This window comes from Acanthochromis polyacanthus, chromosome 4 (assembly GCF_021347895.1).
Source record: "Acanthochromis polyacanthus isolate Apoly-LR-REF ecotype Palm Island chromosome 4, KAUST_Apoly_ChrSc, whole genome shotgun sequence".
NCBI classification, from domain to species: Eukaryota; Metazoa; Chordata; class Actinopteri; family Pomacentridae; genus Acanthochromis; species Acanthochromis polyacanthus.
In genome coordinates, this window is record NC_067116.1 from 38,024,839 (window position 1) to 38,037,573 (window position 12,735).

At 40.8% G+C, this 12,735-nt stretch overlaps 1 long non-coding RNA gene across 2 annotated transcripts in view; it reads left to right on the plus strand.

The window, feature by feature from the left end:
- Positions 1-3,497: 3,497 nt before the first annotated feature.
- LOC110949696 (uncharacterized) overlaps positions 3,498-12,735 on the plus strand; it is a 38,350-nt gene continuing 29,112 nt past the window's right edge. Inside the window, exon 1 of one of the 2 annotated variants that reach the window (XR_002595597.2) lies at positions 3,498-3,911. This is a non-coding gene — a long non-coding RNA (uncharacterized LOC110949696). The remainder of the gene's footprint in view (positions 3,912-12,735) is intronic. The other variant, XR_002595596.2, reaches the window with a different exon arrangement.

Consider the following 12,735-nt stretch of genomic DNA (forward strand, 5'->3'; position numbering starts at 1 on the left):
TAAGTGAGACAAAATATATATATATATATATATATATATATATATATATATATATATATATATTCTGGTAACATTTTACAACCTGTATGTCAGAAATATAAGATTCTTGTGAGAAAAAAATATTTTTTTTATCTAAAAGTAATAAAAATGGACAATTTTCGAAGTGACACTATATGCACCAAACATTACTTAGAATTAGAATCAATTATTATTAGATCATTTATTATTTTATTTATTCAGTAAATAAATTTTGCATCTTGTGAAGTCTTTACAGATTTAATTTGTGCAAACAGATTTTTTTCCCATATATATATATATATATATATATAAATAAACAGGAACTTTGCAGACAAACACAATTTCTTAACTTACAAATTGTGCCCTTTTAATTGAGTAACTGAGAATATGTTATCTCTTATTTAAATATGTGTATTAGCTTGAACTACACATTTCACTGTCCTTAAAGACGAAATCACTCTTTTATTTCTGATTTCCATTGCATTTGCTTCAAAATGGAGCATTTTTACCACATTACTGTACCCAGCAATTTTCGGAGGAGTTTAATTTTTCTGTTTCTACTAATTCAAATTAATCCAATTCTTTTTATTGCTAGATTCACGTGGTAAAAATGTTACTTCATTTATCCATGATCCAGAGGTGTTAAATTACGTATTTTAAGGCTAAATAAATGCGAAATTACACTCAGATTAGACCGCACATTTACAGATGAAAGCAGATTTTGTTGATAACTCAAAATCAAATATGACCATGTGATTTTAATAACGTAAAAGTAATCTTAACATGATTTAAGTTTAGAACATTAATATTGATGCAGTTTGGGGACCTCTAAGGAATCTATGCAGGGTCTCGTCCTGTATTTCTGTCACAAAACTGGTCGCTGCAGATATGAAACACACAAATACAAGCAGATAAAATACCCAACAGCTGCTTCGTTAGTTCTATAAAACACAATGATAATTCGGCATATTTTAGATGGGCTTTTCCAGCTTGGTTTATGCATCTTTAAAAATCTGATGAATTAAGGCAATGCTGCTAAAAGAAATCACACTATTTTACTCTCGTATTTCAGTGCATAGTCTGTATATCAGCAGGTATTTTACGAATCGTATTTTACGCGCAATAATATTATTTCGCCACAGCTGACCAGAATGGAGCTAATTAAATGCCCTCTATTCTGCGTCATGAGAATGCAGCCCTAACGGGGTTATAATTTAATGCAAAAACATCAGCCAATTAGTATTTTGATTCCTTAGAATTTTAATTTTAGTTAATGTCCATTACAACGACTCATAGTCTCCAAAAATGCTCCAATTTCATGAACATTTCTTTCAGTTTGAACACATCCAGAAAGCATCATTCCCGTCAGTTCCTCCATCAGATGCTTTGCTGGCTTTATCTGCGGCTGTGCACAGTTTTAATACATTCTGCTGCATCGACTTAGAGCTTGTATTTCCATTACTATACTGTCAGGAGGTTATGTGCCGTTTTATGCAGTTTGCAGTGTGATGTGGATTTAGGCCAGAGACGTGCAGGCCCGAGCTGCAGTGCTGCTTCACTGCCGATAGGTGTCGCTGTTTAGCTCCAGTGGTCTTAGCAACTTCGCAAAGTTGTCTGGACGTGCAGGCCTGCTGAAGGCCCGCAGTGATGAGATTAGACAGTTTGGAGTAGATATGGATATGCGTGGAGAGAAGACTTTAATTTTTTCGGAGCTCAACTAAGAAGCACCAGATTGGTCGTTTAAATCTTGAGGTCAGTGGACACAACTGTGGCTCAGGAGATAAAATATAAATATAGATCTAAAGAGATGCAATACTCTTTATTCTTTGCTTTTATTTTCTAGGTTGATCTGTGTTAACTCTGCTTTTTTTGCATCTTGAAATCTGTAAATAGGGGGGAAAACTCTTCAGATTTATTCCCATGCAAGATTGCGTTCTTCTCTATAATAAATAATACCATTACTGCTCCTCATACCTCTACTACTAACAATAATAATATTAATTTTTATGATAAAACTTTCTTGGATTGTCCTGAAGCTTCAACCTATTGAATCTGATTTGTTAAATTCATGTTTTTTTTAACAATGAAATTTTCCACTAATCAGATTTTGAGCTTCCAAGTAACAGACTGTTCAATTTACCTTTTTTAAAAATAAATAAATAAATAAATTAACCAATGCAATGTTCACTCAATTCTAACTTTTTTTTAACCATTTGGAATCTGGATGCACAGACACATACACAAAAATGTCATTTTATTCAGGTATCAAAACTGCTTTTAAAACACAGGAAATGTCAAATTTTGTCTCTAAAATAATTCCAAAAGCTGAAGGTGCGCATAAATCAACGCAATCCTTAAACAGCGCCAAAGCACAAATCAGTCTTGTGAGCATCCTCGTGTAAACCGTGGACTTCTCACACAGGCGTGTCGGGTAACACATTCGGAATAATCTACCGTGGCGCCTGACGTCAGCACGCACGCAGTCACGTTTATTACAGGGAGCTGGTTTTGTACCACTCAGCGTTGACGCTCCTCTGCAGGTAAATAAACGCACCTGCAGTCTGGTTTTGTGTTTTTGCGGAGTGAATTCAGTACCCTTTTTTGTCCAACTCTGAGGTCATTTGACATTTGGCACACGCGTATCCACCGTGCGCTCCGTTACGCACGGAGAGGGAAGGAGACGTCGCGCCACGTAAAGCAACGTGACCCACTGGAGCTCCGGGGAAGCGATCAGCTTCTCCTGCTGAGGCTGCGGCAACATCACCGCATGTTGCTGCTGCGTGCTCCGCTTTTATCGCTCCCATCTTCTTGCAAATCGGTTCCCTTTTTACGCATTTGACCTGCAGCCGCCCCGTGAACGCATGGAACCTACAATGTGTAAATGCGCAGCCGTTACTGCCGCTTCACGAATCGATCTTTGCTCGGTCTTTCCGCAAGACGTTGACACAGGTGCCTCAGTCGAACAGGGTGCAGGTGTGGAGAGATCACTGCTCAGTCGAGGCGGCTTCACTGCCCCAAAAACTGATTTTCTGTCCAGTGCCATCTGGACTTTGTCTGTGCAGCGGACTGTGAGGAGACGGAAGGGGGGAAGGATGGACTGAGAAAGGGGGAGAGAGAGTGTAGGCATCTTCTTTATGCCACATAAAACCTTCTGCCAAGCAAGGAAGCGCCCTCGGCTTGCCTCCTGTGTTGTGCTTTTTGAGGCATTTGTCTTCCCGGTAAAGCCAAGTTTTTTGGGGGTTCTGCTGCATCTGTCTCCCAACGGTCCTCTCTGGTTCCTTCCTCCACCCCTTTCTGCGCTCTCCCACCACGCAGCCTGGACGTGGCTCAACACGTCTATCAAATGCTGGATGCAACTAAAGAGAGGGAGAAAGAGAAAGAAGGAGCCCGGCATTCAAGCAGAACAATGGAGTTCACAATGGTCAATGAAGAATGTTTGGGTTTCTGTACACGTCGTGAGTAGCAGCCGGTATGTGAGCGTGAGGGTGAGAGAGAGAGAGAGGGGGTGAGAGAGAGAGAGCGAGAGAGAGAGAGAGAGAGAGAGGAGGGGACCGGCGACGCAGCAGCTCCGCGCATACTGTCATCCGAGACGCATGAGGAGATGTTGGGGAAGCGGGAGGAGCAGCAGCAGCAGGAGGATGCTGGCAGCAGAATCGCCTCGGCCTTGGCAAAAGTAACACGCTGTGTGTGTGTGCGTAATTTACCACCCGCAAATTAACACACTTTTTAACGGGTTGGATCAACGCAGTGTGCGGGTTCAATCTCAATTTTTCTCACTGGACTTTGGGCTCTGTTTGGTCACACTTGAGAGATGACTGGTAGAAACTTGTCTTTTTTTGGGTACTGAAAGGACTTGAACCGGAGATGCGGGATTTACGCAAAGTTTGTGGCTTGTAAGTATGTGTTTTAACGTATATAATGCATTTAGGGTCAGCTGCTTTTAACCTTGAGGGATGTGGATGCTTGAGTGGCACATTTTATTCAATATTAACAATAAAAATCAGCAAATTGGGTGCGTAAAATCACGAATTCAGTGCGTAAAATGAGCCAAAATATGGGTGTAATAATAAATATAGTTTGCGTAGTGGCACATATGAAACAGCAAATTGCAGTGTGCGTTATGGAGAAGCCAGAGCCGGTGAGTGGCAGCCCGGCTGTTCCATCTCATATTAGCGGGAGCATCCATTGAGCGGTGATGAGGCGAGCTGAGTGGCCCCAGAGCTGGCGTTTATAAAGCAAACAGTTGTGTGATTGTTAGCAGAGCCTGGGAAAATGTCCCCTCGGCCGGGAGGTGGAGGGACTTGACGCCAGAGCCTCTTGTTAAGAAGACTTGTGTGCTCCCAGACAGCATTGTGATGCTAATGAGCACCAGCACGTTGTTGAACTTGATGTTGACTTTTTTTCTTTCTTTCTTTGGGCGATTTTTTTTCCGTACCCCTTTCTCTCGCTCCCTCTTTCTCTTCTTTTTTTCTTGGTCACTTGTTTGTGGGAAAATCTTCTCTAGGGCAACAGTGTGAAATTAATTAATCAGGGCCATTGCAGCTGACTACAATAGGCAGCGCTCCCAAATTCTTGCAAACATAGAAAGTCATTTTAGTTCGTTTTTCTGAAAATCTAAAGTTTGTTTTTGCAAAAAAAAAAAAACAGTTCATAAGAGGGAGACTACACAGTGAGGAATTTACAGGGTTTAGATTTTAGGAAATAGAAGATTTTTTTTCTCCTCCAAAGAATTAGCTGTGTGATTTTATTTTTTTTGCAAATTTTAAGCTATCTAATTTATTGTGTTATATATAATAACTTGCAGAAATGTGAATGTAAGGCTTTAATTTATATTGATAAGCAAAAATATCACAACTAGAGACCATTTTAAAAAGTGATAAATGTATCTTTCTTTCTTTCTTTCTCTTTCTTTCTGTCTTTCTTTCTTTCACCGTGCAACAGGTGTAGGCCTAATGTAAATTGTGCTGCTATCACTGAACTACAGTGTCTTATCTCCTTTATTAATTACTACTTAAAACACACAATTTCCCTTATTATGTAAAACCAAACATAAAACACTGGCGCTTTATTCATTCTAATACAATAAGCAAATTTTCCAGAATTACGTAAAAATAAATAAACTTTAGTGCACACAGTTTCGCTAAATATAATATCTAGTCTCAATTTAATAAATATTATATTCTTAAATAAATTTCGGATGGAATTTTTTGACATTAAAGCATATGTTTGAGTTAATTCGTTGCAATTTTTCTGCTCTATGTGCAGGTCAGAGCAAAAAGAAAAATAAACATCATAGCTGCCTTTGCTTCTTTGAATCTATTGCAGATTACTATCAGTATTCACACTCTTACTATTACTGTGTCATTTATTTAATTTTCTTGTGAAAGTGAAAGCTGTCAAGTTGTCAAACTCCTCCATTAGAATATGAAAATTCTTCCCTCTACGTGTATTTGTTTGCTCGGTTTTTAATTTGTAAACATATTTCTTTAAATTAAAAACAGCTCAGTGAGTGTGGATTTGCGTGAACAAGCACACATTATTATGCAGCGTTTTACTTTTTTCATTTATAAAACGTCGCAGGAAATAAAGTCCCTTCGTTTCAGCACCAAGGACAGAGACTTTGCTTTTTCGCCTCTTTTTTTTAGTGCTGAAGTTGAATCACTTCAGTTTTCTTAAATACATCTAAACTCTTTCTAATTAATTTCAGAGCATATTTTTATTGTATACTTGTGCAACTTTTACATTTTGCTAAGACAGAAAGAAAACAGAAAGAACGAATCCTCCAATATATATTTTTTCCTTGTTGGTGTCAATTAACGCACAAACCGTGAATCCGGTGTGAGATCAGGAAATTGCATAAACTAAACAATATGACAGGAAACTGGTGGCTAACGTTTGATTACACAACTATTTATTTAAGACTTATAGCATCGAGTTGAAGGAGGAAGAAGAGAATACATTGGTGCAATAGAATGGAATGGAATAGAATAGAATGGAGCTGGTGACATGTGAACACCTTTTACTGTACTTTGTGCGTGACAGGACGTGATGCAGTTTAGGGGGCGGGTCCTCAGAGTGAACGTGAGGCTGATGAAAGGCAGAGCTGAGAGTCAATCAGTGTTAATGTACAATGAGAACAATTTCTAACAGAGACAGAGGAAAAAAAACATACAAATAAAATAAAAATGACACACTGTCTCACACACACTTACAGTTAACATACAGTGAGTTAAAGCGAGATAACCAATGCCCTTCTATTTAATTTACATTTTTACAAATAGATTTTTAAAAAATATATATGTTCTTTGACAAGTCAGTGTTTTATAGAAATAATTAATAAAAATGATTCTTTACTGTAGCTGAGGTATTTAATGGAAGTTTAGACAATAAGACAATGTGGGAAATTTAAAAACATCTTCAAAATAATGCTGTGTCCAAGGTTATTTTCAGTTCTTTGATGTGCTTTTAATTATTTTATTATTATTACAAAATACATATACTTGGCTTGAGCAACCTTACAGATACATTTCTCGAAATTTATTTTCAAAAAACCTTCTGAAATCTTCAGAATTTTCTTCATAGCGAAAAGTGAAGCAAACACACCTGCAGAACACTGGCAGAGCTCATTAAAATTCAAATAAAAATACAGATATTTCAGGACACACACACACACACACACACTGGAAATACATAAACAGGGAGTCTCCTCATTTGGAATGTAATTTTGAATCAAATGTAAGCACACTGTAAATACAATGACGCTCTGTGTTAAACGTGTGCACATTATAGGTTTCCACTGAGATAACAGGAAAGGTTGCTGGTTAATGTATTCCACGTTATGTTTAATATACAGTGTTGCTGTGTAGTCTGCATTTTATGAATTAAACTTTCCCCTAATTAAAACCTAGCTGTAGAGTTCTGAAGTACTCTTTATAGCCAGTACAGAAAATAACGATAAAAATGGCAAATGATAGAACAGAGTTGGGCACTGAAATCGAGTATGATACTGATAACTTAAAAAGCAGTGTACAGTATGTCTTAGTAATCCTGCGACCTGTGACCTGTTCCCCTTCTTTGTGCTTCTGCCATCGGGACAAACTTTGTGTCCTTATTTACGCAGACAGGGTGTGGCTGAAAGATGGATGCTTCATTGTCAACAAATCCTTAAACATGGCCAGTTGTGTGATGTATTGCTCAAGGTCTAAGCAGTCAGGTGATGTTGGAGGAGTTACACACTGTTGCACTCTGCGCCTCCATTTGGGACAAAGGCTGCTCTGGCTGCTTTTTGTATTTGAATACTGTGTTTGTGCACTGATGGAAGTGATTATTCCTCATTTTTACTGGTGGATCTCCGATTCGGTGATTTTTTTTGGATCCAACAATCATTTCCATGTGATGATAGATATGATATTTTTTTAGTGGCTATTTGACGAGCTTTAGACGTTGCAATGGATTCTGTTCCTATTCTGTTCCTTCCTTCACCCTCCACCTTCATGTCTCTGATGCTCGCCCATGTCTGTGCCAATCAGCATGCCTAATTCTGCGCGTATCCCCTGGCAGTGTGACCCCGAGGCCCCCCGAGCGGCCCTCCGCCTCCTGCGCCCCACATCTGACACTCTGATAGCCGCTACACATTCTCCCCACTCTCATCTTCCTCTTCCTCTGGTTTTGTTGCAGTATTATATTTTTTTACGGCACCCTGCAATGGACGTTTTATTCCGTCGTATATTCCTCCAAGATACACATTCGCGCTTATACGGTTGGTGGTGCTGTGCGTAAAATGGGCTTTTGTCTTCGCGCTGTGCCGGTATCCCACATGGTCGCAGCAGCACGACTGGAGGGAGCCGGAGAGAGAAGCTCCGACCCCGGACTGAGACTGAAAGAATATGTCGGTTGTTGGATTTTCATATTTTTTGTCTCTTTTTAAAAAAGAAAAAAGATACAAGGAAGCACGACATAACTGTTTGATTATGGAAATGGCCTGTTCAAATGGACTGAATCTGTGAGTATGTTGTGTGTTTATTCTTAATTCTAGGACTTGTGTCATCTAAGATAGACTATTTTATTTAAAAATGCCCTTCTAGCAGCATTTTGGAGCAAATTATTAACGGAGGAATGCAATGTAGTAAAATAATCTTCCTTAATTTGCTGCAACTTGCTTGTATCTTGTCAGCTGCACATTAGTAGCCTTTTAACCGAATTACTTGTGCCAACACATATTTAGAAAGATGTCAAATTGCAGTATTTTATTCTCAGCACTGCTGTTGATGATTATATGTGACCTATTTTCTGCAACAAAATTTAGAGTTATTATTACAGTTGTCCTTAAAATCCACAATTACGCATGATGCGCATGATATGGTGATTCTAAAGGATCATAAAGACTAGTTGTCCTGCTTCAACTGCTCACTAATCCAAAGTGTCCAATCACATCCACTGAGGCAGGACTTTCTCCGCTAGATCATGTTGTTGACATTTAGCTGGAAGCCCCTCTACTGTAGGATATTGTGGGGCCTTTGGTAGTTTGTCATGCTTTCAAACAATTCATGGATTAATTCACTCATCGCGGAAGCTCTGCTCTGTGCTCTGAAAATGGGTCGATGTGAGCTGGCATTTAAAAACAACAATGAGCTGGTTTGTTTGGGAGTGGAAGTAACATTGTCTCTTATCTCAGTTGTGTTATAGGAGCTCAATCTGGACGGTAAATTGTGTGTTATTAGTCGGTAGATTCCCGTTACATGTGAGGCTGTGGAGCCTTAGTTTTCCTGCTGTTACCAGTGTGCTTGGATGACAGGTGGATGTGTCATCATCCTCCTGCAGCTGGATGACTTCACCCTGCAGAGGCTATAGTGGAGGGAAGTTCACCAGTATGTGTGTTTTCTTTTAGAGGAGTAGCCTACAGATGACGAATAGTGCACCAGTGTGAGTGCCACAAGGAAGGTTTCATCTAGGAGGAATACAACACATGTATTTATATTTATTTTATTCTGCCCTCCATCCCTGTCCTGCCTCACTTCCAACCCACTGTGCCAAAGCAGACTGGTATAAAAAGACGTAAAGATTTGAGCTGTCAGTGGATCCTTATGCGTAAAAAGCAAACCGTAAAAACAGGTGACTATAACCTGCTTTTGTGCATGCGTAGTTATGTGTGTGGATTAGAGATAGAGGGACAGGGTGAGGAAAGGGAGAGAGAGAGCGAGGGGAGAGAGGCGTGCGCATACAGGCGGAATGCAATGGCTCCATGTGACCACAACACACGCAGCTCCGGCGGCGGCGGCCCCTTTAAGAGACGTGGGTTAGTTTTTCTCTTTGGTTATCTAGCTGTATGAGTTTATGTAATATCATAAAGCTAGAGAACCGAATGTATAAACTAATTCTGCAGTCGTCACGGCGGAGCGAGTCGGAACCGGACCGAGGATGATGGAGGTGGTGGCGGCGGGGGGGAGAAGAAGCCGGAGCTGCCGGAGCGGATGGATGGATGCAGCCTGCCAGCCTGTACCGGAGCACCGGGAAGCCCGCGGCAGCATCGCGCCGAGAAACGCCTCCTGCTTCCTTGGACGGAGCCGGTGCACAGAGAAACGCCTTCTCAGCCTCCCACACTAGACATGAAAAAACGGATTCATGGCGCTAGATTTCTTTCACGAGGGATGCGTGGAGTGACAGTTGTTAGCAACCGGAGACAGGCTCCATTCATGGAGTGATGATAAGGAGGAGGAAGGAGGGACTCGGCAGTGCTTCTCTTAGTGGAACATACTTGTCTGTTAGTCTCTGCAAATCTGCTATTTTATGCGCTTTTCTGTTCATTGTGTAGTTACTTGGATGCCGATAAACAGGAGAGATGAGGTGAGATGAATCTGTAGCTCGTAGAAGCTCCTGATTGGAGGACTCCTGGGAGTCACGTGTTCCACCAGTAGCCCCCATATCCCCTTTACATCTGGCCTGTCTGTGTGGTGATGTGGGGAGACTGTTTCAATAATCAAAGCTGATGTACTTATGTGCACTTATACAGCTTTTGTTTGTGTTAGGAAGCTGCTGTGCCTCTGCAGATGCATGCTGCTTGATTTTGGCTTGAAAAAAGTTGGTTGCTGGAGCTTCACCTTGCAGAAGTAGCTTCTAGTTCTATAATCTGTGCTTCTATTTGGATGTGATGGCAAATAATCCTAAAACTCTAAGCATATATGTGGTGTCTTGCTGCAAAAGGCAGATCCAGCAGGGCATCAAAGCAAAGTGTCACAGGTTATGAAGTGCAGAGGAAGAGAGTGTTGTGAGTCAGCTGGTGCTTGTCAAAGGGATCATGTTTTATCCCTGGTTTTAGCTTGATTGATGCCCTTATTAACAGAACCTGCAGGCCCCCTGCACAAGCAACTCACAGTGCTGCCAGAGAGGATTGTGGGACATGAGGGAAGTGGCACATACTGAATATTTTTGGTATATTTTTAAAGCAAAGGCATTTCATGAGGATGCAGTTTGTTGTTACTGGATGAAAACAAGCGACGGCTAGATAGCATTTTCCTGCAGTGAAACATGCCTGAGTGGGTGCACTGGTATGTCACAAATCACAGGTATTCTGTGTGTTTCCATGATGTTAAATAGCTTTTGGACATGATAGAGGCAGCATCCAGGTGGAGAAGTCAGGGTCAGCCGGGTCGTCCAGAGATCCAGAGCTGATTTTTCAGGCCTGTTCCATAATGCCGTTTGGGCTGCACAGCATCTGTTCTTTACCCCTCCACTCCATCCAGAGTCGAAGAGGAGCTGCCTGAGTGATAGGATGTACTCGGTAGTGGAGCCTGTTGAATTTTAAACAAGCTAGTACTGTGCTAGCTGCTAAAGCTGTAGCTGCTGGTGGAGAGTGTGTGAGTGTGTAGTGCTGCGGTTGGTAGGCCTCGGCTTGTACTGCGTCACAGAGCAGGGCAGGTGCTAGCACTGGACCTAGCTAGAAAATAGCTCTTCCTCCTCACTGTGTTGTGCTTTTTGTGGTGTCATACTTGCTGTGCATGTGTGAATTTATAGAGTCCGGCTGTGTGTGTGCATGGGCCTATATAAACCTCAGTTGTGTGTAATTGTATTATAATATTAATAGTAATTTTAGACTATCGGCATGCACAGTTATGCTTTTGATAGTAATAAATGTTTTCATTAGCAAAACACTCTGAGCTTCAGGATACCCATATAGCAATTTTAATGTGACAAGAGCAAGTAGATGCTAATTTCCCATTGAGACAATCATTTAATTCACAGGATTAACGCCTTCAGCTGAAATATCCCATATGATCATCACACTCACGGCATTATGATGTGATGAAAAGCTGGGCTTGAAAAGTAGCTCTGATTTCAGGACGACGTATGTAGAAATTTTATACGGATAATTACAATATTAAGCTGAGGCATTTATTTAACAGTGTGATGTGTGCGCTGCACCCACCCTCCCAGGCTTTTGTCCAGTTGCAGTAGAAATTCATGCATTGCTGAGGGGTAATAAATGGAGGATATGGGGAGAGCCCCTTTGACATTGAAATGCAGTCTGGTGAGTGACTGAGAGGCCGGCTAGACGTCAGTTTTCCCACATTAATGTGTGTCTGTCTGGGCCCTCTCCACCATCAGGAGGCGGCCCCTCAGCACCAGATGGAGCCCAGTCTAGTCTAGGTCTAGCTTAGAGGCACCTGCCATAAGGCTGCATTGAACTTGCCATTGTCTCAGTGATTTCTCCATTTGTACGTCTATTTGAGTGCATTTTTATTGTTTCACCAGCCTGCGTGTAATATGATGGCAACAAAATTACACAAAGTGATGGTTGGACTTGAGAGAACATGACATGTGCATGCTGTGCATTTCTAACCAATCTTTCATGTCTGTAGCTTTTCCTGCTGAAGCATAAACATGTCAGTATGTCCCCCCACCTCTACCCCCCGCCTTCCTCTGCACTGTATTGATAATATTTTCACGGTTTTCTTCTAGACGTTGCATAAGGGCGAGTTGCTTGTTGACAAAGATGTTTGGACAAAGCAGCCATGGCCATACACACAACAGAGCCATTGTTTTAGCTTTACAGCCCTGCTGCATTTCCAGGCTACCATCCTATAGATGTTATCTTGCCCGTGTCACACTTGGCCACTAGATTGCGGAGCTGTGTATGAGTGTGTGTCTTTTTGTGTGCACATGTTACTATACATCTGTACATGTGCTCCCATGCATGTGTTTATGTGAGTGTGCTGCTGCTACGTCATTACTGCGCCCTTAGTGCCTCATTTTTCGTCTCAGCAGAGTACCATAAACATGACAGGATACTGAGGATGAGAGAATAGGTGTTTTTATAGTGTGGGATTTGGTTGCACAGCTTTGTTTTTTCCTTTTTTTTTTACTGATGTGTAAGACTGTGTTCAAGTCTGAGGTGTGTGGCTTATGTTTATTTGTTTATTTGAGCAAAAGTAACTTCTGCAAATTCTGCTTTTATGTAGAAAGTTGCAGAATTCTTGATTCAGGCTACTTCCTGGAAAGCCAATGTTAGAAGAGGTGTTTTTCCCTGAGAGCATCAACTTAAGTGACTGTCAATGGCTTTCAGGGGAGAAAAAAATGCCTTTAAATTATTGAATATTTTTATTGAAGCTATATGCACTTGACTGTTATCATCATTACTTTTATTATTTTCTGTATTTTTACACATTTTCTTTCATACGTGAAATAAATCACGCTTTGTGGTCTATTTATTTCCATATCATC